The sequence below is a fragment of the Leopardus geoffroyi genome, chromosome A3 (assembly GCF_018350155.1).
Source record: "Leopardus geoffroyi isolate Oge1 chromosome A3, O.geoffroyi_Oge1_pat1.0, whole genome shotgun sequence".
Taxonomy (NCBI): domain Eukaryota; kingdom Metazoa; phylum Chordata; class Mammalia; order Carnivora; family Felidae; genus Leopardus; species Leopardus geoffroyi.
Window position 1 is genome coordinate 140,024,539 of NC_059336.1, and position 22,337 is coordinate 140,046,875.

The following is a 22,337-nucleotide window of genomic DNA, read 5'->3' on the forward strand; positions in this document are numbered from 1 at the left end:
TGATGTCTATTTATTTATTTTGAGAGAGTGAGTGTGTGAGCGGAGGAGGGACAGAGAGAAAGACACAGACTCTGAAACAGGCTCTATCTAGGCTCTGAGCTCTCAGCACAGAGCCTAATGCGGGGCTGAAACCCACGAACCGTGAGATCATGACCTGAGCCGAAGTCGGACACTCAGCCGACTGAGCCACCCAGGTGCCCCTAGCTCTGGCGCATTTCTAATTGTGCAAATATACGTTGAGATAACAGTGTATGCTGTTCATCTATAATAAATGATAAGTATACAGATTTTATATCTCTTTCTTTAGTTATGATTGCCCCGATAATTTGGTTTTCCTTCACATTTTCTTACTTGCAGAATCTGCTTGTAAAATTCCTACAGTTACTGTTTGTGTCCATTGCATTGGAACAGCTGCTACAGGGGTCACCGGCAGCATTTTTTGTTGTCTGTCCCCCGAACGTCACTTCTGAGAAGACATGCCGAGCCGGCAGCCCTAACGACTCTGAGAACAGCCTGCCAAGTCCATGTGGGAACGCAAGCCCGTCTTCCAGGGCTCTTTCTGTTTCCAGAATTATGTCCCCACTGTGACCGGTGACTTACAAAAACGTTGTCCCCTGCAGACGAGGGAGCCGCCATCGAGCTGGGACCCCTCCTTGTCCAACAGCGCACCTGTCGATTCCACCGAGGCCCGCCCAGGGAGCACCCGCTGACACGTGTAAAGGAGCCGAAGTCGTCCCGGGAGGAGCTGCCTCTGAAAGACCGCGTGGCCAGCGCCGTAGAAAGTTCCCGCTTGAAGGCGGACGTTCTTTTCCCGCTCGCCGGTCACGGCACATTTCAGACGTCCTCGATCGCGTGGAGTGCCTTTCCACCGGCTCTTCTCCAACGAGGGGCTTTCGGCGGCGGGGCCTCGCGACACTTGTCTCTGTCCGCCTTGCACAGTCCCGTTGCTAAAGCGGTCACAGGAAGTGTGAGCAAAGTGAGTCTGTTTCACTCACAGGGTTATTTAAAAAGCCAACCAGAATTTCTGGAGCCGAATCCTCACAATTATAGTTTCGTGGCCTCAAGTGAGCCGAGGACGCCCACAGCGCAGGGGAGCTGAAGGACTCCGAGTCCCAGCCGGCTACCACACCACTCAGTGATTTGCCCGTCTCCCCAGCGGATGTGCTGAGAGAACCGGGTCCAGGCCGTTACGGGCGAGTCCACGGCGAGGCCTCCAGGTGCTGACTGAGCCTCGGGGCAGGAACCAGCCTCCGGGCTCTGCTTCCCTTTTGAGAAACTGGTTTGCACCTTCACGACAGCACCTGCGACATTTCCGGCGAAAACGATGCATCTCTTCTCGTTAACTCCTAACTCATCAACGAGACTCTTCGGGAAAAATCTGCTATTGTTTCTGAAGGCTCATCTGCCTTCTAAACAAGCCGTTTTCACGGGAAAAACATGGCACAAAGGAAAAGGCTCTGCGTCTCGTGCCTTTGGAGGCAGAACTGACAGGTGGCAGTGGGTTCAGTCGTTTGAGCTGGAAGACGTGTGATCGCAGTCTGGAAGGGCGCTGAAACGCCCTGCAGCTGTTCTGCATCTTTGCTCGAATTCCTCATAATCGGTCATTTGATCGCTTTCTCTGATGCTAGTGGAGCAAACCATGCTTCTCTTACGCTTAGCTGCTGGTACGCGTGGCTTGTACGTAACTTTGCCCAACTTCCTTGGTGTTGAACAAACTGCTTACTGTAAAACTCTCCAAGACCCGTTCTTCCTTAACAAACTCCCTTTGTTCATGAAAGTCACTGTGGCACGTATACCCGTGTGTTTGCATCTTGGGGGTTCAAATGCACACGGCTAAAAATACATACCACCACCACCAGGAGGACTGAAGAACCTCACTGTGACATCACAGGTCAGAAGGGCAGAGCGTCCTGCCAGGAAGGGGAAGCTGGTGGGACCTGGGGGCGTTCAGAGGACCGGTGATGGGTGTGTGGTCCCCGGAGTAGGGTGGACTCAGAAGGGCTACTGCTGATTGGCTGTGTCTACAGCACGGGCTGTCCCTGATTGGCTGTGTCTACAGCACGGGCTGTCCCTGATTGGCTGTGTCTACAGCACGGGCTGTCCCTGATTGGCTGTGTCTACAGCACGGGCTGTCCCTGATTGGCTGTGTCTACAGCACGGGCTGTCCCTGATTGGCTGTGTCTACAGCACGGGCTGTCCCTGATTGGCTGTGTCTACAGCACGGGCTGTCCCTGATAGACTGGAATTTTATGAACATAGCTGGAATTTTCCTAAAATACGCAAGTCAAACCCACCAGAAAAGATAAATAGGTAAATGAAATGTCTGTTCTCGGGATACAAAATTCCAAGGACACGAAGGGCCTTTCACCTCTGAAAAGTCAATCAGACACGATCACTGTATTGACATAATGACATATCATCATCTCAAAATGCAAAGCAGGCTTTGAGCACTCATGATGGAAGCTGCGAATGATGGGGGAATAAAGCAGAAGTTTCTTAATCAGGGAAAGAGGACTTACACTATTACTTACAGAAAACTCTGTATTATGGAGGGGGTGTCCATGCAAATCACCTACTTGTGTCTTTCATAGCAAACGTTTCACTGGACACTGCATATAAAAGGGCATTTGAGACAAACACGGTCCAGGTGGGTGCTTACTGCATAGTGGGTCAACTTACAAAGGCATTTTTTTTATGTTTATTTATTTTTGAGACAGAGACAGAACATGAACAGGGGAGGGGCAGAGAGAGAGGGAGACACACAATCGGAAGCAGGCTCCGGGCTCTGAGCTGTCAGCACAGAGCCCGACGCGGGACTCAAACCCACAACCACCAGATCATGACCTGAGCCGAAGTCAGACGCTCAGCCGACTGAGCCACCCAGGCGCCCCTTTAATAACTTGATTTTAATAACGTGTGGTAAATAAAAGCTTGACGATCTGGTTTAGGAGTGAGTGATCTTTCCAGTAAAAAGCTAACTATTCTCCCTTTGTGGTGACGTCAGGAAAGGGATTTGGAGATTATGTTGCCGTAAAACCAGTGTTTTGTAACCTTGGGTGTGTGAAGCACAGGGAAATGGCTACACAGAGCAAAACTGTGTCTATAATTGATTTAACAAGACAAGGGAGATAAAAATGGAAATGAAGCGAATAGCCCTTCCGTTCACCAAGTAGTTTAGACAGGAAAACCGAGTGATTCCTGATTTTTACTTTGCCCCTAAATCTCAAATCCAGATTCAGCAATGCCCTGGTGGCCCCTGCCGTCAGGCTGGCTCTCAGCTCTGTGGGCTCAGCTCTGGCTGGGAGGGGGGTTGGGGCACCACACGAGGCCCCGGCCCCTGCTCCAATCGCTTTTCTCCCCTCCAGTTCACTTCCACGTGGCCGAAAATTCAAATTCCCGAGAACCTATGTATGGTCCACAAACCTCCACTCCCTCCCTCCACGATTCCCGGGTAACGGAGAGTGAGCACCTCTGTGCCCAGCTGCGGGCGAGTGGAAGCCCGTCCGCCCCCGAGCCGTGGTGACGCCCCTGGTCTGAAGCCCCCCACCCCCTCCACCTGGACCAGCGCCCACCCCCTCCCACACCTGTGCCCCTGCTTTCCGAGCACCTGGGGCAGACCGGGAATCTCCATGGCTTCTGGAGACCAAAAAGGAATCACACCGAATTTCTAGGAGGGAAAAATAAGTAACTGATGTGAAAACCTCACTGGTGGGAAGTAAAGCAGACTGAGCATGGGAAGGAAGAATTAGGAAAAATCACAGCATGTGAGTTCACATCATTCAAACGGAAAGAAAAAAAAAAAAAGGAGCAAGGCCTAGATCCCTTGTGGAAGGAACAGTGTAAAAAACTCAAACGTATGGGCAAATTTGGAAGGAAACCGTATTTTAAAAAGGACAGAGATATATTTGAAAAAATATAGATATATTGGATCATTGGCAGAAAATGGCCCAAATTTATCTGAAACAGCAATCCACAGAGCCAGAAAGCACGGCAGACTGCAGGATAATCACAAAGAAAGTGCCCCCGCCCCCCCTCGGAGTGACAATGCTGACAACCAAAGATTAAAAAAGCAGCCGGAGGAAGAAACGGACCCTTCCGTACAGGGGACGGTGACATCACGGGGTCACAGCGTCCCGAAGAAAATGTCACTGGGAAAAAAAGACTGCCGAATTAAAAATATGTCTAGCAAAATTATCGTTTGAAGATGAAGGGTAAGTTAGGACATGGTATCACGAGTTCAAGCTGAACAGAGTCGCCCCTGGCGGGTCCTGCGTCAGAAGCGCTGAGGAAGGGCTGCGGGCTGAACAGGGGATCCAGCAGAAGGAAACCAGAAGGGTACAGAAGTGACGACGAACACGGCCGACAGCAAATGTGGGAGAATAAGTGAAAACACTGATTTTCCTTTCTGTTCTTAGATTCTTCGAACCTTAATTGACTCTTCAAGACAAAAATGACAACAAAATATGGTGAGTTTGTTTCATAACAAACTTGAAATTGAGGCCGGTGGCCAGCGGGGAAGGAGAGGATGCACGTGATGTGCCGCATCGTGAGGCCACCTCACAGGGAAGTGGGGGTCACGCCAGGCTCGCCCCGAGACACGCAGGCGGTTGTTGGGATTCTCAGGGGAACCGGCCAGCAGCCCAGCAGCCCACAGACATTACGGATGATCAACGTTTTCTCACTTAAGTTGAAAAACAGGAAAAGAAATGGAAGGAACGAGAAGAGAGGACAGGTCACAAAGGGCCCCGTGTTCAGGGCGAGTGGGCTAAATGTCCTAACCGTGAAGCAGGCGCCGTCAGACTGGGGGCCAGCGGTCACAGCTGCGTGGGGACAAGTGCCAGCTGTCCGTCGAGACTCCAGGAATAGGAAACCCGGGGTGGCTGCCCGACGGTCAATCAGAAGTGAAGACCGCGCATCCCAGACGGGAGCCGCGCGTGCTGGTCACACAGCGTGTTCACCACGACCGCAACAGCCTCAGGGGCACATGATTTAATTTTTTTTAAATGTTTTTATTTATATTTGAGACGGAGACAGAGCATGAGCAGGGGAGAGGCAGAGAGAGAGAGGGAGACACAGAATCCGAAGCAGGCTCCAGGCCCCGAGCTGTCAGCACAGAGCCCGACATGGGGCTCGAACCCACAAACCGCGAGATCACGACCTGAGCCGAAGTCGGACGCTTAACCGACTGAGCCACCCAGGTGCCCCAGGGGCACATGATTTAAATCACAGAGCTCCACAGTGTACAGAGTCAACGTTGCTGGGCCAACGGAAGGAAGAGACAGCACTGTGGTAACCCTGGCGATTTTAACACACAGACCAAGCTTAATAGAGATTGAAGTGATCTGAACAGTCAGCTTGTTCTAGGTGACATTGTACAAACTGTGCCCCAAACTTTAGAGACAGATGCTTTCATGTCAAGGGGAACCTTCACTGGGCCAGGTCATTAGCTGAGTTGTTTTTTAAAAGTCTCAGTAAATTTCAGCGTTGAAATCATGCAGAGTGACCAAAACAGAACTAATAGACTAAAAACAAAAAGTCATCTATAAATTTCCAAGTGTTTGGAAATTGACAGGTTACTAAGCAACCCATTGGTTAAAAGAAATCATAAGAGAAGTTAGACGATTATGAGTCGTAATGAAAACAGAAAATTACCAGATTCGAGGGGAGACCATTGGAACTGTACTTAGAGGAAACTGTCACTTCGAATGCCAGTTTTAGACAGGAATAGAAGTAGGAAGTCAGTGACCCAGTGATCTAGGAAGAAGATAAATAAAATCAGTGCACACGTCGGAAAATAATCAAGATAGCAACAGTAGTAAGTGGAATGGGAAACTGAGGCACAGGGATGAGCCATCGCGTGTGCTGGAAGGATCAGTAAATCAAGGAGCCTCGAGGTCAATTGATTAAGAGACCCGGATTGCCGAAGCCAGCCGTCACGCAGGAGCATGCAGAGGTCCCGGAGACACTGAAGTTACAACACGGGAGCATGGTAACAGCCATCTAGTGAGATAAACTCGTTAAAAACCACGTTTACCCGACTGATGGACAACAGAGTAAAATCGGCGTAGCCTGAAAATCGAATCTGTAACGAAAGCCTTCCCACAAGGAGAGCCCCGCGTGTGGGCTGCAATGGAATGTCTGGTGCCGAGGCCTCGTGGGGGCACCCAGCCGGACACCTGCTTGACATCGTCAATCTGGGCAGGAGGTGGTCACCCCTGGCGGGGGCGGGGTTTTCATTATGACCAATTGAATCTTTATCACATGTGTGCTTTTGCCCTTTCGTCTTGATTCCATTGGGATAATTTTATTTTTAACCCTTCAGTTTGTCAAGGCAATGAATTACGTAATAGGTTGTTCGTTTCTTGCATACGTTCTGCATTCGTGGGATAAATGTTACTTATTCAAGATGGATTTATGTCTCTTTGTAGAGACTTGTATGTATGATTTGCCAATATTTTATTTAATATATATGTATACAATTATTCTTTTATTCCACCTTTTAAAAACAAACTTATTATGGTTTTTAACAAAAGCCTAATGAAACTCAGCAACATCTTACTTTGTTGTTAACCTTGTTAACCTCTCTACTCACTTAGGTGGTGGTGTCAGATTTCTTTCAAGTTGAAATGGTCTTTTGGAATTTTTTTTTTAGATGTGGGTTTAAAGCTCATAATCCTCCGTTGTCTGTAAACAATATTTTGTTTTATCCTTACATTTTAATGTAACTTATTGTTATGGAAATGATAGATACATATGTGGAGGAGGCTATGTGGGAACGTAATGAACTCTAAGTCTTAGGTCACCTGGCTACCGTGTGTCAGCTCCCGGCACAGATGACCTTCCCCAGCTCCCTCTCTGCACGAATGAATTGTCCATTTCTTACCATTTGAGTATTTTGATTGTTCTTTTCACTGTAACCAATGAGGCTGCAATGAAATCTTTGTACTCTTTCCTTATGCAATTGTGCTAACGTTGCTAAGGGGTATTTCTGTACACAGCTCTAAATATTTCCATGTTTCTCTGGAAGACTTGTGAATGTTTTCAGAACATGCCGACAACATGAAACTTGAAATTAATCAACAATAATGTCTCAATACCCCCATTCTTCACAATTCTATCGTCGCTCTAACACATTTAAAATACATTTTAAGGCACTTTGTATATTTGAAATAGAATCCAAACAAATTCCACAAATTATTATCGGCTAATATATCTCTTAAGACTCTACTAGTCTAAATATTCCTCCTTCATTTCTTTTTTTCTTTATAATTTATTTGTTCAAGAAACTGGGTCATTTGTTTTATAGATGTCCTATCAGCTGGCATTGATTGCATTCCTAACGTTTACATTTTAAGTATTTTCATCTGTTCCTGTAAATTGACGGGTTAAGATGCTGGACCAAATCCACGCTGCATGTTTTTGGCAAGACCACCGCCAAGAAATACATAGGTACTTGTACGTATCACTTGTACCTCTCTCCCCGTGAACCAGGGTTGATAATCACTACCTAGGTCCAGTAATTCGTTATGGGTAGCAAATTTGTGATATTTTGATATTACCATTGTTTTCTTACTAATTAGGGAAAACATTTCCACGAAGATAAACCTCCCTTTATCAACTATCTGGTTGCTCTGAACCACACAATTTATATAAAAGGCAGTATGAGAGATTTACTCTTTCCCTTTCCTTCCATTTCCAAAGTTATGGTTTGTTTCTCCAGTATTTCTCAAAAGTGATCACGGATTCCTTTGATTTTGCTTGTTCAGAATCATTAATAATTCATGGAACGTTATATAATAGATGTGTTCCAGCCCCTTGATGTTGTTATCACTCTTGATGCTAAAACTGTCCCGTTCTTTCCCAGGGGAAGCCTATTTATGTTGTATCCTGAGTACTTTTCAAGAAACTTCTAATAAGTGCAAAAAAACTTACAGAAGGGTGTATGTGTTGTAAGTTTCTGTCTTACTGAGATTTTACAAATTGAGGAGGCTCTTGGGTCAGCAATGAGATCCAGGGAGATTCACCTCCCTCCTTCCCTCTCCCGACAAATACTGAGCCCAGCAGTGGTCGTCCAGCATGGAACAGCAGAGGACAGTGGGCACTACATCTGTGCTGTCCCCATCCACGCGACCGTCGCACGTCCACGTGCCGTGTCCTCATCCACGCGACCGTCGCACGTCCACGCACCATGTCCTCATCCACGCGACCATCACATGTCCACGCGCCATTTCCGTTCTTCCACTGGACCCATCCTGATCCATCGTGAGAATAAATGGCCATTTATCCATTTTACTCTTAAGGGGATGTTGTGTAGTTTCCTATTTCTGGTCATAACAGACAGCGCTGCTAGGAATCTTCTGGAACACATGCTCAGTACTTTTGAAATACAAGTGCTGGTCCTTGTGGGCTTTCTTCTGGTGAAACAAGATTCCCCAGGGTCCATCCTCCCCTTTCCTTCCCAGAAAGTGAATCAGCATTTCCTCGAGGAACAGAGACTCTTCCCGCAGGAAATCCTATCTAGAGACCACAACACTTTTGATTTTCATTTTTATTTTTTGACTAAAATTTAAAAACAATTCCACCCATCCAAATAATTTATAAGAATCAATAAATAGCAAAATAAATTGGTTTCACTTTAGGCGTGCTTCCCTTGACTTCATGCTTTGAGTATGTGAATAACAAAAAATTATCAACAGGAGGGAGAGGAAGAGGGGCCGTGGTCCCGAGCGGGTCCCAAGGGACGGCACCAGATGATAAAAACTCTATAAACTGTAGTAAAACACGAGGTTGTACTCATAAAAAAATAAGTATAGTCACCATCTCACAATTTATACCACGATAAATTCTTTTTAGATCAAAGATTTAAGTGTAAAAACAAAGCCCACATAAGCACCAGAAAAAAGCCTGGGAACATTGTCCTGTGATATTGGAATGGGAAATGGCTCTAGATGTGACTGAAAAGGGGAGAATTAAAAATTCATGATTTGATTAGTGTCCTAAGTGTCCCATGCCTCAAGGAAAATGGACAAACCAGGAAATACACAATTCGATAATGAAAAGACCAATGATCCAGATGAAAAATGGCCAAAAGACATGCAGGATCAATTCTCTGAAAACTGAAACGCACATGCCCCAAAGAATGCTTGACTTCGTTATAAACATGAAAACAAGGCCTGAAATTATGAACTGGAATCTCTCCTCGTAGTTGGTGAATTACTGGTTAAACAGAATGCGGGGAACATGTTCTGTCCCCTCTCATCTTGGTGGAATCGTTAACTGGCTTAGCTTCAGGAAAGGGAACTGAGGAACCTACACTAACTGTGAAACGTTCATCGTCTCTGGGCCTGAAGAGTCAGCCGCGAGCCGCCCTGGCCAAGAGAGAGAAAACCAGCGGCCAGCTGCGGAGCCCCGTCCCCTCAGACACACTCTCCAGTTCAGACATAATCCTGTTTCAGTCAACTTCCCCACGGTTCCAGAAACATAAACGAGTGTTGACTCACCATTAAATTAAGTATTTACATAGCAGACCCACGATTTTCATGGATGTTTTGTTTTCAGTCTGAGTCCGTTAAATAGTCAATCAAACGGATTCACTTCAAAGGCGAATGATTGGGTAACTCGTACCCCACGAAGCCCAGGTGCTGACGTCCACGTCGGAGGGTCTCTGGGCGGCAGTATTTACAGAGCCCGGGCTCACCTGCAGGGAAGGCACGTCTGCCTCTCGGGGCTGGACGGTGATCCCACTAGCTGGCCCGGAGTTCACAGGGCTTCAGCCAACTGAGTGTCCCGGGCGAGAGTCACGCTCGCTGGTGAGTCAGACCCGGGCTTGTCGCTCGCCTCAGGAACGATGCCAAACGGGGGCAGGTGCTCTGTGCGGAGAACCCTCCCCGGGACCGACACTGTGTATTCAGTGCTCATCACTCGCCCGTCATTTACACAAACAGGCGTGTTTGGGCGTCTCTGGTGTACAACGGTCCTTCATGAATCCGGGAGGAGAGACAAGCGGGAGAGACGAGGGGGAGGGACGAGGAGGAGGGACGAGGAGGAGGGACGAGGAGGAGGCTCGAGCACTTGGAAGGGAAGTTGTGCCCACGTCCTGGTGGTGCCTTGGGGGAAGCCCCGCCAGCCCTGTGGGGCCAGTCGTGTGGGTCGAGGGGCTGGCAGGGCCGGCGAGGGGCTGAGACAGGTGCAGCCGGAGGGGCAGCTGCGGGCGGCTCTGGGCCAGAAGCGGCCGGCCACACCAGAGGACTTCGCTCTAAGCAAATGACAGCGGAAGGTTTTAGTTTGAGGGGGAGACGTGCTCAGACCCACTAAACGGACCCGATCTCAAGTTGTAAGTTTGCAGGCGAGGCTTTTCTTCGAACACAGAAATATCCTCCAGAGATAGCTGCGAAGGCCGTTCGGTTCCCAGGCCCCACCTCGGAGAGGATCGTCCAGATCGCAGCAGCCAATCCTGCGCCTCTGTTTCCCTCCCTCTGCACACACTCACCCGTGATGCATGTGTCTCAGGTACTAGTGGAAAATACCAGATAAAAACATCCTTCAGCTCAGAATGTAGGGAAAGCAATAAAACCCAATAAAACTAACAGGTTATACGGAAAGTGTGTGTGTCACGTAGGGTAATCTGCGTCAGTCCGGAGCTATGGACGATAATTACAAAAGGAAGGATGTGTTACCAGAGCAGACCTCCGGGGCCCCCACCTCACCTGGCAGCTCGTGGCTTGGATTTCCCCGCCAGACACGCGAGGCCTCACATCTCCAGGCCACCGTCCCCTCACCTATCAGTCACCGGCCACCATGCATCTACCCGACAGACACACGCTTCCTTCCAGAATGTGGGCTCCAGAAGGCAGGGTGCCTTTTTCCTTTTGTTTTTTCTGGGCACGAGGGACGCTGGAAAGGCTCCTGGTAGAGTCTCAGGAAATAACTGTGCGAAGATGGCATAGATAATCATCGTGTCTGCCCGGGTTTGAACAGATAACGTACCACAGAGAGAGGCGAAGTGCCCTTGATACACCAAGAGATGGCTGGGTCTTTCCACGGAAAGTCCGTTTCTCTCACCCGCTGGGAGAGAAGGGATTTCCACCCGGGGCGGCAGGATGACTGACCACAGGTCCCTAACCCTGAACGTGTAGGGTCCACTGGACAGGTCGTGTTTACTCTCATCCCGGCAGGAGCCACAGGGCCCCGGGTGGTGGGGAGCAGAGCAGGGCTGGGGGAGGCGGGCTGTGTGGCAACAAGGGGCTGGGGGCTCTGGTCATGCAGGAGGACGTGGTTGGCTGGTCTGAATAATTCAGGGGCTGGCAGGGAGCTGAGGCTGGGACTTGGGGAAGCAGGCACTGTGCCTGGACCTGTGACGGGGAGGCTGCTGTCCAGGGACCCTTCCTAGTGGGGGGTGAGTGGGATGCCTCCTCCTGATCTCCCCACACACCAGGCTCACGTGGCAGCAGCACTTAATTTCAGGTCACGCCCCCGAAGCAGGAGTAGCGTGTTCCTGCCGCAGGTTGTGACTCCGTAGCCTTCCTCCCGAGGCTTGCTCCCGGACACGCCCACCTGGTGTTTTCGGAGCCCTTCCGACCCGGCTGGAGCACCAGAGCTTTGTGGGCAGGAGGCTGCCATCGCGGATGGACAAGGCTGCTCAGAGAAGGTCTCCTGGAGGCCACGACCTCTTGCTGTCTGGTGGGGACATGAAGGGACGTCTGCCTGTAGGCCGGGGAAGAGGGCGAGCAGGTGCAAAGGCCCCGAGGTGGAAATGCACCCCAGTGCTTGGGGGACAGAAGGAGGCAGCCAGGGTGACGCGGGAGTGAGGAGCAGAGGCTGTCGGCCATGGAAGGGGAGGAGGGGAGGAAAGGCAGGCTGAACACCTGTTTTCCTTACTTTACTCACCCTGAAAACACTTTCTCCCTATTTCTTTGCCTTTGAAAAGTTCTTTTTTCTTCAAAGCCAAGCCAAAACATCCAATCACTGAAAAAAAAAACCCTTGCAATCAGAGGCGAGCATTCATATAACAAAAATAAAACGTTCACAGCATCTAAATGCTCATGTCCCCTGTCTCCTGGCTGTGTCATCCCCCCGGGGGGTGGGGGCTAAGGACACAGCTTCCTTCCCCAATGATCCGGAGGCCTCTGCCTGCTGGATGACTTCCGTGATGCCATCAGCGTGATGACGAAGCAGGAGTCCTGACGGCCGTCTCTGCCCCACATGCAAGGCCCCTGTCCCTGGTCCCGTGGCGGGGGGGGGGGGGGCGCCTCCCACCTGGTCCCGGGGGGGGGGCCTCCCGGTCCCGGGGAGGGCCTCCCGCCTGGTCCCGTGGGGGGGGGGGGCTCCTGCCTGGTCCCGTGGCGGGGGGGTTGCAGGATGCTCATGGTCTCAGCCTCTGCACCCAATTGCCCGTGGCCCCACAACACGTCTGTGGGAGGTGGGGACCCATTCAAATATTGGCTTCTGCGATGAGGCAGGTTAGAAGCTGGCTGATTATCAGAGCGCTGTAATAATCAAAAAGCAATTATGAAGAAGCCAATACAGTTTGTATCCTTGGATGAACGTTCAAAATATTCTGATAGAAATGTGTCACTCAGACCCTGAGGTCCTGAAATCAGGCCCCGCGGGGTTACTCAGCCTTGATCGTCACAGGGAGTCAGCCCAGTGACTGTAAATTTTAATTACTGCTCCGTTGCAACCTGAATAATCAGCCACAGTATAATCGGAGATTTTACACCATGGACTCACAGTTACTAACCTCCGGTACGACTTTGGAGTTGACTCTAATTTAGAAAAAAATGTACCGAACGTTGAGAAGCAGAGTGCTCTTTGATCCTGGACACATGGCTGTGGGCAGGGCCAGGCAGGGGCTGTAAGGTCTGCGGCTGACACCTCCCTCCCACAGGCGCCTTTGACTGGCCAGCATCACCCGCTGGCCGATGTGTCCTTGCTGGGGCAATGGCCGCCAGCGCCCGGACCGTGGGCCTCACTGTACCCACCAAGGCCACCAAGGCCACGAAGGTCGCGTGTTTGGTGTCCTGTGACCCCTGCCGGAGCACTGATGTCTCCTCTCTGGCATCGTGTGTGTGTCGGGGCGGGGGGTGGCTGGAGCCACGCCTGGGGCCCTGCCACAGGCCACACCCCCACTACCATGGTCTTGCCAGGGACCCGCTGCCCGTGGGCCTTTTCCCCGCCTCCACTGGCTCTGCGAGCCGCAATGAGCCATGTTGTACTTGGTAATCAAAGTAATTACTTTACCGTAATTACAGCTCCAAGCTGACAGGTGCGGGCGCAACACCGTTCGGCCGGCCTCCGGGAGCCCCCGCCACCCCGGGCCACACGTGGCACATCCCCAGCTCTGGTCCAGCGACACGCGAGCAAGGGCAGGGCCGTCCGGTCCCCGCCACAGCACGCGCCCACGTCTCCGCTGCCACAGCCCTCACGAGACCAGACGGTGACAGGAGGAGCCAGCGGAACCCTAAACGTGGCAGCAGGACAGCGTTCCAGAAGCGGAAACGCCTTTCATTAGGAACACGTTTGTGCCCGCTTTTGCGCTGGGAAAAGAGCCAGAACGCTCCACACTACATGTAAACTATGATCGTATCTGGCTGTCATTCGTTGTTTTTTTATTCACTATGTTTGTACCTTGTTTCTATAAGGGAGCGGTATTTTATCTATAAATTGATTCAGTTTAGTATATTAAAGTGTGTTTTTTTAAGTTCCACCCCCAACACCATTTTACAAGGGAGTTTTGAGACCCTTGTGTCGTGGACACCCGCTCACAGGGGCCGACAGTAAACGCCCAGGTTTCCTGCTAGCTGCTTGTTAAATGCAGATATTTAAGAAATTAAATTATAGAACTTACACTGAAAGCAAAGATAGTAAATATCCTCTCCCAAATCCTCCCTTCCTCATTCGTCACTACACCTGCCTAGTACCCATATTCTGAGGTCGTCCACGGCGGGCACCTGTGCGGGGACCAGCATTCGGCGAGGCGGCCACACATCTCCTCCTGCTGAGACATCGGCGTCTACACCAGCAGACCCGGGGGGTGGAAATCAGCTCCTGCTGTAACTCAGGGCCTGACTAATTGCCTTGTTGACCGTCCTGGCCCCCTGAAGTTGTGGGGGAAAGTCTCAATAATGCACATCAGTCTTACAAGTGAGTCATAACTTTAGCTGTGACTTTGAAATATCATGAAAAATTGAGGAAATAACGTCCACTTTTTGAAATCTCTCCTCCTATCGGCAAAGACCAGTCGGTAAAGTCCCGGTACATCTGGTGCCAGAGTTAAAAGAGGCTTCGGTTTCGTGAATGTGGTTTGTATGAGAATGAGAAATGGTTTTCCAGTAGGTCACACGTCAGATTTAAATATGATTTATCAGGGATGCCTGGGGGGCTCAGTCGGTTGAGCGTCCGACTTCGGCTCAGGTCACAATCTCATAGTTCATGAGTTCCAGTCCCGCGTCGGGCTCTGTGCTGACGGTCGGAGCCTGGAGCTGCTTCGGATTCTGTGTCTCCTCTCTCTCTGCCCCTCCCCCACTCATGCTCTGTCTCTCAAGAGTAAATAAACAAAAAAAATTAAATATAGTTTATTGGGCAAAGAATTAGTGGATTGAGTTCAATCTCATTTGTCAAGTCATGGTTAATCTAAACCCTAGGCAGGTAAGGACAAGAGGGCTCAACAAAAATCAAGCAAAGCTTTCTGTGGGGCCCAGTGAGCCCTCAGCATCTGCAGTGGTTGCTTACAGCTGACAATTCCTCATTTTTCACTTGTGTGTGACATACACGTCACATTATGTGCACACACACACACACACACACACACACACAAGTGGTCTCTGAACAAAACTGCAACTGTATTTTGAACGTCTGACAGCAATCCTCGGCCCGGCTCTGCCCAGACTCTGCAGGTGGCGGCCGAAGTGACACGTGGGGTCACAGGGGGTGTGGGGGCCACGGGGCACTGGCCTGGCGAGGGCAGGACCCCGGATCTCAGGCTGGGAATAGACCACATGGGTCTCCAGTTAAACCAGAGCTAACGTTGCAAGACCTGTGCCCCCGAATCTGGGGAGCTGTGGTCTCTGTTGGTGCTTTTATCTTGCTCCTCAAAGGCAGGAATAGGGGACGAGGGCTTTGTCACTCCTACCCCTGCTGTGCTCCACCTGCCGTCACGAGACCTCCGCAACCCTTATTTCAGGAACTAACTCGCCTTTTAAAACTCAGACCAGGGGCGCCTGGGTGGCGCAGTCGGTTAAGCGTCCGACTTCAGCCAGGTCACGATCTCGCGGTCCGTGAGTTCGAGCCCCGCGTCGGGCTCTGGGCTGATGGCTCAGAGCCTGGAGCCTGTTTCCGATTCTGTGTCTCCCTCTCTCTCTGCCCCTCCCCCGTTCATGCTGTGTCTCTCTCTGTCCCAAAAATAAATAAACGTTGAAAAAAAAAAAAAAAAAAAAAAAAACTCAGACCAATCCGTTTCTGAGGTGCAGGATAGTCCTAGTCTCGTCCCTCAACGGCCCTGCCACTGACGCGTTTACATCATGGGCTCTGGATCCTGGCTTTAGTTTTTTGTTTTGTTTTTTCCCTTTGTAACTCAGACCGTGTGGTGTGGTTTCTTCCCCGAAAGCCCAGACTCCCCACCACGGCTTCACCTGCCCGTCCCCCTGGTGGTGACTCTCCTGCACTTTCTCAGCCCGGCCCGTGTCCCCAAGAGCGGGGGGCCGTGGTCCTGGGGGACAATGGGCTGCCTGAGCCTCGACTCCTCCCCCAGAAAGACAACGCTGACAAAACCACCTGTCCTGCCCTTGTTCACTTTGTGGGTGAGAGAAGATGTGTGTCTGGTAAACAGCAGGTTCACGTGAGCCCGTGGCCAACGCCCGTGGCCAACAAAGCGCCGACCCGCGCCTGCTGCCTCCCTCCAGTTCTCATCGAGGCTTCCGTGTGCCTCTCCGCCCCTCCCCCAGGCAGACCGACCCCCGAGGTCTGACGCCCTCCCCCTGCTCTGGGACCTGACCCCCCGTGGTCCCTCCCCAGGCCTGACCCCCTGGGGTACACCCACGGGACGCCGCGGGCCGGCTGCCGTCTCCACCGCGCGCCCAGGTGTCTGTCTGTCCACGTCCGAGCAGCACCGGGGTGAACGCACTTCCGTACTCAGTGTAGGCCGGGCACCCCACCAAGGCTGCGCGAGGTCGTTTCCCTCACTTTTTATAGCAACTTGCTCCTGACGTGCTTTTCGTCGGCTCATGGCCGTGCCGACGGGCTATGAAATTGTAGTAACTTGGCCGAGTCACGCGCGGAAGGAAAGCCGGCCTGGGGACTCGGTCAGCTGGGTGGTGAGGACCCACGATCTCACTCTCTACGCTGAAGTGCTTCCTGTCGTGGTTCTTACTGCCGTGGGCTGATTAGTGGCAGCGACGGGCCCATGTAAGGAAACGGGTAGATGTGGCGCTCGGACACAGGTCACCACTTGGGGTTTTACCAGTCTGTGAGCGACTCCTCCTGCCTCGCCCCCTCGTGCAACGAGAGGTAACAAGTGCTGCCTTAAGTTCTTCCCTGGAAAACAGCGAGAAACCAAATAGAATGACGTGTGTGAAGCTCCCGCAGGTTACAGTTTGTGAGGCAGACGCAAGCAGCCCATCCCGTCGCGTGAGTGTCGCTGGGAACCAGAGCCCGTGCGGCTGCTGCGCAGGGGACTGGAGGACGAGGCCCGAGGTGTGGAGTCCGCAGTCTCCTACTCCACCTTCTCCTTTGGCATGTCAGAGGCAGAAGGAGTTACGCGCCCGCTAATGTTTTCCTTCTCAAAATCCCTGTCTTCAGGTTGAACACATTATTTGTATTTGCTCATTGATTTTGAGACGCCTGGTTTTAGCCACTGGACGTGGACAGACAGAATAAGGTGCATTTTATTAGCCATGGCCGTGCCGAGTGAAGGCTCTTTCCTAAGGCTATGCTGGCATTTGGGGAGCCTGCTAAAAGTCATTCTGGAATGGTTAAGGGCTGCAACCTTACTGCTGATTTCATTCCCTTAATTATTTTAAGAACATGGCTTTTTAAATCTTTTTATTTATTTTTGAGACAGAGAGAGACAGAGCATGAGCAGGAGGGGCGGAGAGAGGGAGACACAGAATCCAAAGCAAGCTCCAGGCTCTGAGCTGTCAGCACAGAGCCCAACACGGGGCTCGAACTCACGGACCGTGAGATCACGACCTGAGCGGAAGTCGGAGGCTTAACCGACTGAGCCACCCAGGTGCCCGTCACCTTCTTTTTAAGTTGTTTTTTTTTTTTAATATTTGTTTATTTTGGGGAGAGACAGAAAGAGAGCACAAGCAGGGGAGGGGCAGAGAGAGAGGGAGACACAGAATCCGAAGCAGGCCCCAGGCTCTGAGCTGTCAGCACAGAGCCCGACACGGGGCTCGAACTCACGGACCGTGAGATCACGACCTGAGCGGAAGTCGGAGGCTTAACCGACTGAGCCACCCAGGCGCCCCAGAACACGGCTTTAAGATGCCTTTGTACACACTCATCTACCGTCTGGGAACAGAGAGCCACTCTGGTAACTCTTGGATGACCCCCCAGGCACACCTGCTGAGTTGCAAAAAATCAGTCTTCATCAGGAGGCAGATACAGACCGACCTGGTTCAACGCAGAAGTGACAATTTTCGGACAAATGACCACAAATGAATACAATTTCAGATAGTGGGGGTTTTTTTCTAAGTCACTTATGTAAAAGATCGTATCGACATGACGGTCAGAGTGAGCTGGATATTAAGAACGGCAGATGCGCTTTAAGACTTAATTCTTCTCATGCCTCTGGCGCCGTGTAGACAGTTCCTGAGGCGCCCGCCTGGACAGCTGGTGGCAGTGGGAAACCACACTGGACGTTTGGTCAGAGGCGGTGACCGGCCCCTTGCGAGGAGAGTCACTGCCCGGCGTCCTCCTCCCAGCTTCCCTCCTCCCACTTCTGTAACGTTCCCGCGTCTTTTCGTGGCTCGTGGTTCTTTGTTTCAGTGCAGAACGAGACCCCGTCGTCTGCACGGACCCGGGTCATCCACCACCACCTGCTGAAGGGCGTCCTGGTCGGTAACAAGTTTTGTCGATGATGGAAGAGGTGCCGTGAGCGTCTGTGTGCAGGTTTCTGTGGGGACGTGGTTTTAAACTCTGGGAAAATACGAAGATTTACTAAATCATATTTTCCAAGCAGGAACCTTGATCTCTGCATCTTCACATTCCGTGCAAATTCTGTGTAGGAAGAACGCTGAGAAGTTAGTCCCGTCAAAAAGAAAGGCCTGCTGAAGGACTGCATTATCCTCGTGACAATTTACCGTCGCTTTGCAACCCCCCGTCAGTTGTAACCCACGAAGTCCTAGCGGGTGATTTGGAAACGACCACACGGACCTGAGGTGTGACGGGAGCCGTGGCGCTCAATCACCCTGATGGGGTCAGCACACCGGCAGGCGTACCTGAAGGACGGCGTGGGAGGCAGGGACACGGGAAGAGAATATAAATCACACTGGTGACCGCAGCAATTCTCTGGGAAGCTCACGCCGTCCCAGAGTCCACCCCCCGAGCACTGCTTTCCTCCCCTCTCGAGAACATGCCCCTCCAATTATGCCTTGTTTCTGAAATCACCACTCACTCCCGTCCCGTGACCCACCCCCCACTGCCCGTGAGACCAGACCACGTTTTGCTCGACGGTGACGCCTTCCGAGGCACCTTTCCCCGTTAGCTTGTGCTCTCTGGGCGCCACTAACCCGGAACACTCGGCTCTCTGCTTTGCTTTCGAGCTCTAACTTTCTTCCCCTTCTTCCTTGCCCCGCATTGAACTTTGACGCGTTAAAAAGTTGTTCTCTTAAAGGCCAAGGACACAGGAAAGACACTGCTGGTGCCCCTGTGCCCAAGGCTCTGAGGGCAGCTGGCCCTCCAGGCACAACATGACACGGTGTGGCCTCCCGGGTGCCTGCAGGAGCTCCCCCTCCCTCCCGCTCTGCGCTCCACCACAGATCCCGTTCTAGAAAGGTGCTCGTGTGCTGGAGGATGAAGACAGGCACCCACCTGTTCAGACGCAGCCGACCCTGCACGATGGGGAAGGTGGCAGGCGAGTGGACACGAGGTGGCCAGGGCTCGTAGCTGAGTCCACGACGCTGGAGCCTCACAGCACCTCCGTTCGGCTGGTGGGATGAAAACATGGCCGTGCGGCCCACCCTCACTAGTGTACCGAACCGGGAGGGGTCCCAGTGCGAAGGGCCGAGAAAGGCGGGGTCAGTGCTGACGTCCTTGCCTCTCAGTCCAGTGGGTGGGCGATTCGGATGTTATGTTATCGGCCCCTGCAGGACCACTGCCCGTCTGGGGACGCAGGGTCGCCTTGTGGCCCGAGAGCCCTGGCGTAAGAGCCGTTGTCTCTGTAGGGGACAACGTCGTCCCTGAGTGCAGGGGCCTCTGACCGGGCTCTGCAGCCTCGCACCCACACTGCCCTGCACATTCCCTCCCAGATTCATCACCATGGAGACAGGGGGCGTGTCTGACTCCCGTGACTCTGGAACATTCCCTGCTCGGCTCCCTTCTCAGTCTTCGTTCTTGTAACATCACTACTGTTAATCAGAACTGAGTCCCATTGTGAGTGCGGCCGAACGTGGCAATCCGGGCACCACCAGAAGTGACCCACAGGGTCGGGAAGTTGTTCATCTGAAATCAGAGGGGCCACGTGGCCAAACTTGTCCAGTCCAGTTCTTAAGTGGGGAGAATTTATATTGAGGGCATATAATCTATTTGGACACTCGGTTGCAAGTTAAAAAAAACAACAGCTCAAGTTGAATTAAGGGAAAAAGGCAGTTTTTGCACATCTCTCATTGGAGGTTTGTCTCAGACTTAGTCAATCCTCAGGCAAAAATGGTATTCCGAGGACACTGTCTCTTTCCATGGTTTTAAAAGTCTGTTCTCTTCCGAGGCGACTTCGCGTTCAAGCCCGTCTGTGCGAAGATCACTTCCAACAGCTCCCCGTCCAATCCTTAATGCCAGCGAAGGACGCAGACACCCGCTCACGCTCAGAGCCCGAGCCCGTACCTGGGCCATGTCAGAGGGTCACGTCACCACGGTCAAACTGTCCACGGTCCCGGTGTCTGCACCCGAGTCTGGTCTCCCGAGCAGCCAGGATGCAGCTGGTTCTGTGACACCAGGTATGTGTGCTGGTGGCACCGGGGCATCGGGGTCTCAGCTCGGAGACGTTTCAGGAGGCTTGGGAGGTGTCGGACAGTAAACAGACCGACAAAACAAAGCCAGCACACGCAGGTGTACCCACAGCACACGGTCGTTTCACAACGTGGCAGAAATTCCCTCCACTGATTGCAGATGGTGATAGTCTTTACAATTCAGCCTTCTCTCATATTCCTTGTCTTCTAGGATGTTACCATTTCCTCCGGTACAAAGGGAAGGAATCCCAGAATTTGAATCAAATGGCAAAACTGCCGTAAGTTTGCTTTCCTGCAGCAACAAATTAACTTTAAATGGTCTTATCTAATCAGGGCACAGATTACTCATTTTTATCAAGTTTATTGGTTAAGTTTGGTCAAGTAACTCATTTGGTGACTTATTTTTAATTGTACTTATTTTAAAATAATTACAGTTCCTGGTTTGTGTAAGAACAAAGCAGAATCAGCTACTCTACTCCCCATGTTTACCTTATACAATTATTTGGGTAAAGCCTTTTGCTATTTTCCAACAATAGGAGAATCACTAAATTATAATAAGTTTATTTGATGGAGCATCTTATTTGAGATCGTCGGTCACAGGAGAAAGTATTCAAGCTATAATGCTTTGTGGAAAGTATATAAAACAGAAGCCACAGTACTATGACCCTAAGCACACACGCTTGTGCACACATCCACACATGTGCACACGCATATGAGGACAAAGCTTAATTGTTGTTCTATCTAGATGGTGCTATTGAAGGTGATTGATGTCTTATAGTTTCCTACATTTTCTAAACATTGTATAATACAATAAGCATGTATGACTTTTTATCAGAAAAAAATAAACGTCAGGGCTCCTGGGTGGCATCTGACTCTTGATGTGGGCTCCTGGGGCTGTGGGATCGAGCCCCACGTCAGGCTCTGCGCTGACAGTATGGAGCCTGCTTGAGATTCTTTCTCTCTCTCTCTCTCTCTCTCTGTCCCTCTCCCATGCTCTCTGTCTCTAAAATGAAAGAATTAAAACATTTTTTAAAAAAGAAAAAATATACATGAAGAATATGTTTTGCTTTAAATGTCTTCCAATATACAGCCGTGTCCTGACGAACGGGGGCTCTGTCCCCCCCAGCCCGTGCCTCTCAGATGCCTGTCCCCTCGTAACCCCGCCTCGCATCCCTCTGAGGCCGAATCTGCTCCTCCCGCTCCCACGTGGGCCGCTCACACTGCGTCCTGCACCTGGGGACTCAGAGCCTCCTCCTCCCTTAAGTGGGCCCTCGGCCACCCACCGTGTACATACTTGCCCCTGGCTTCTCCCGGAGTCACAGGGGCCGTGAGGTCCCTTCAGATTTGGGCCAGACCATTCGCCTTCTGTCACACACCGTTTTGTAGTTTCCGATGGGATCTTAATGCTCATTGGCGAGTCTGCAGGATCGTGCGTGACGAGGCAACGTTTGCTTGCAGGACGTGGACGGGTGAGGAAGGAAGGGCCCAGGGCCTCGGGGGTGGGACGATCACCCGAAAGCAGCAGGTGTCGGGTGCATCATCGGGTCACACGGCCACGTCGTGCTGAGGGTATTTGCTGACACTGGAGCTGGGAGTCGGTTAGTAATAAAACCAACACATAATTAACTTAAATCTTAGAGTCAGGTGGGTTTTCCCTATGTCTCTTAGTTTGGTTTTCTCCACCCTTAGTTGCTGACTTATCTAAAGGACCCAGGAAACCCCAGGGAGGCGGCACAGCCCTGAGTGAATGGAAAGGCCATCAGAAGTGTGTCATTTCCTATTCCCTCAGACACACTAAGGGTTTCCACCGCAACTGTGGACCAACGAACCATACCAGCACCATAATCCCCAAACTAGCTTATTTAAAACTGTGAGTTTAAAATAAACCATACATGTAGCAACGCAAACAAAATATCTCAGTTCTTTTTTTTAACGTGTATTTATTTTTGAGAGGGGGGGAGGGGCAGAGAGAGAGGGAGACACAGAATCCGAAGCAGGATCCAGACTCTGAGCTGTCAGCACAGAGCCCCAAACGGGGCTTGAATCCACAAGCTGGGAGATCATGACCCGAGTTGAGGTCAGACACTTAACCGACTGAGCCACCCAGGAGCCTCCAAAATATCTCAGTTCTCAATGTTAAAAACAGAAGATTTTAAAAGCACACATAAAATATTT

The 22,337-nt window shown here is 51.2% G+C and overlaps 1 long non-coding RNA gene across 1 annotated transcript; it reads right to left on the reverse strand.

The window, feature by feature from the left end:
- Positions 1-17,643: 17,643 nt before the first annotated feature.
- On the reverse strand, positions 17,644-20,452 carry LOC123579806. The gene is made up of 2 exons (XR_006702970.1): positions 19,030-20,452; positions 17,644-18,135 (listed from the first exon to the last, which is right to left on the reverse strand). It is a non-coding gene; the product is annotated as an uncharacterized LOC123579806 (long non-coding RNA).
- Positions 20,453-22,337: the final 1,885 nt, after the last annotated feature.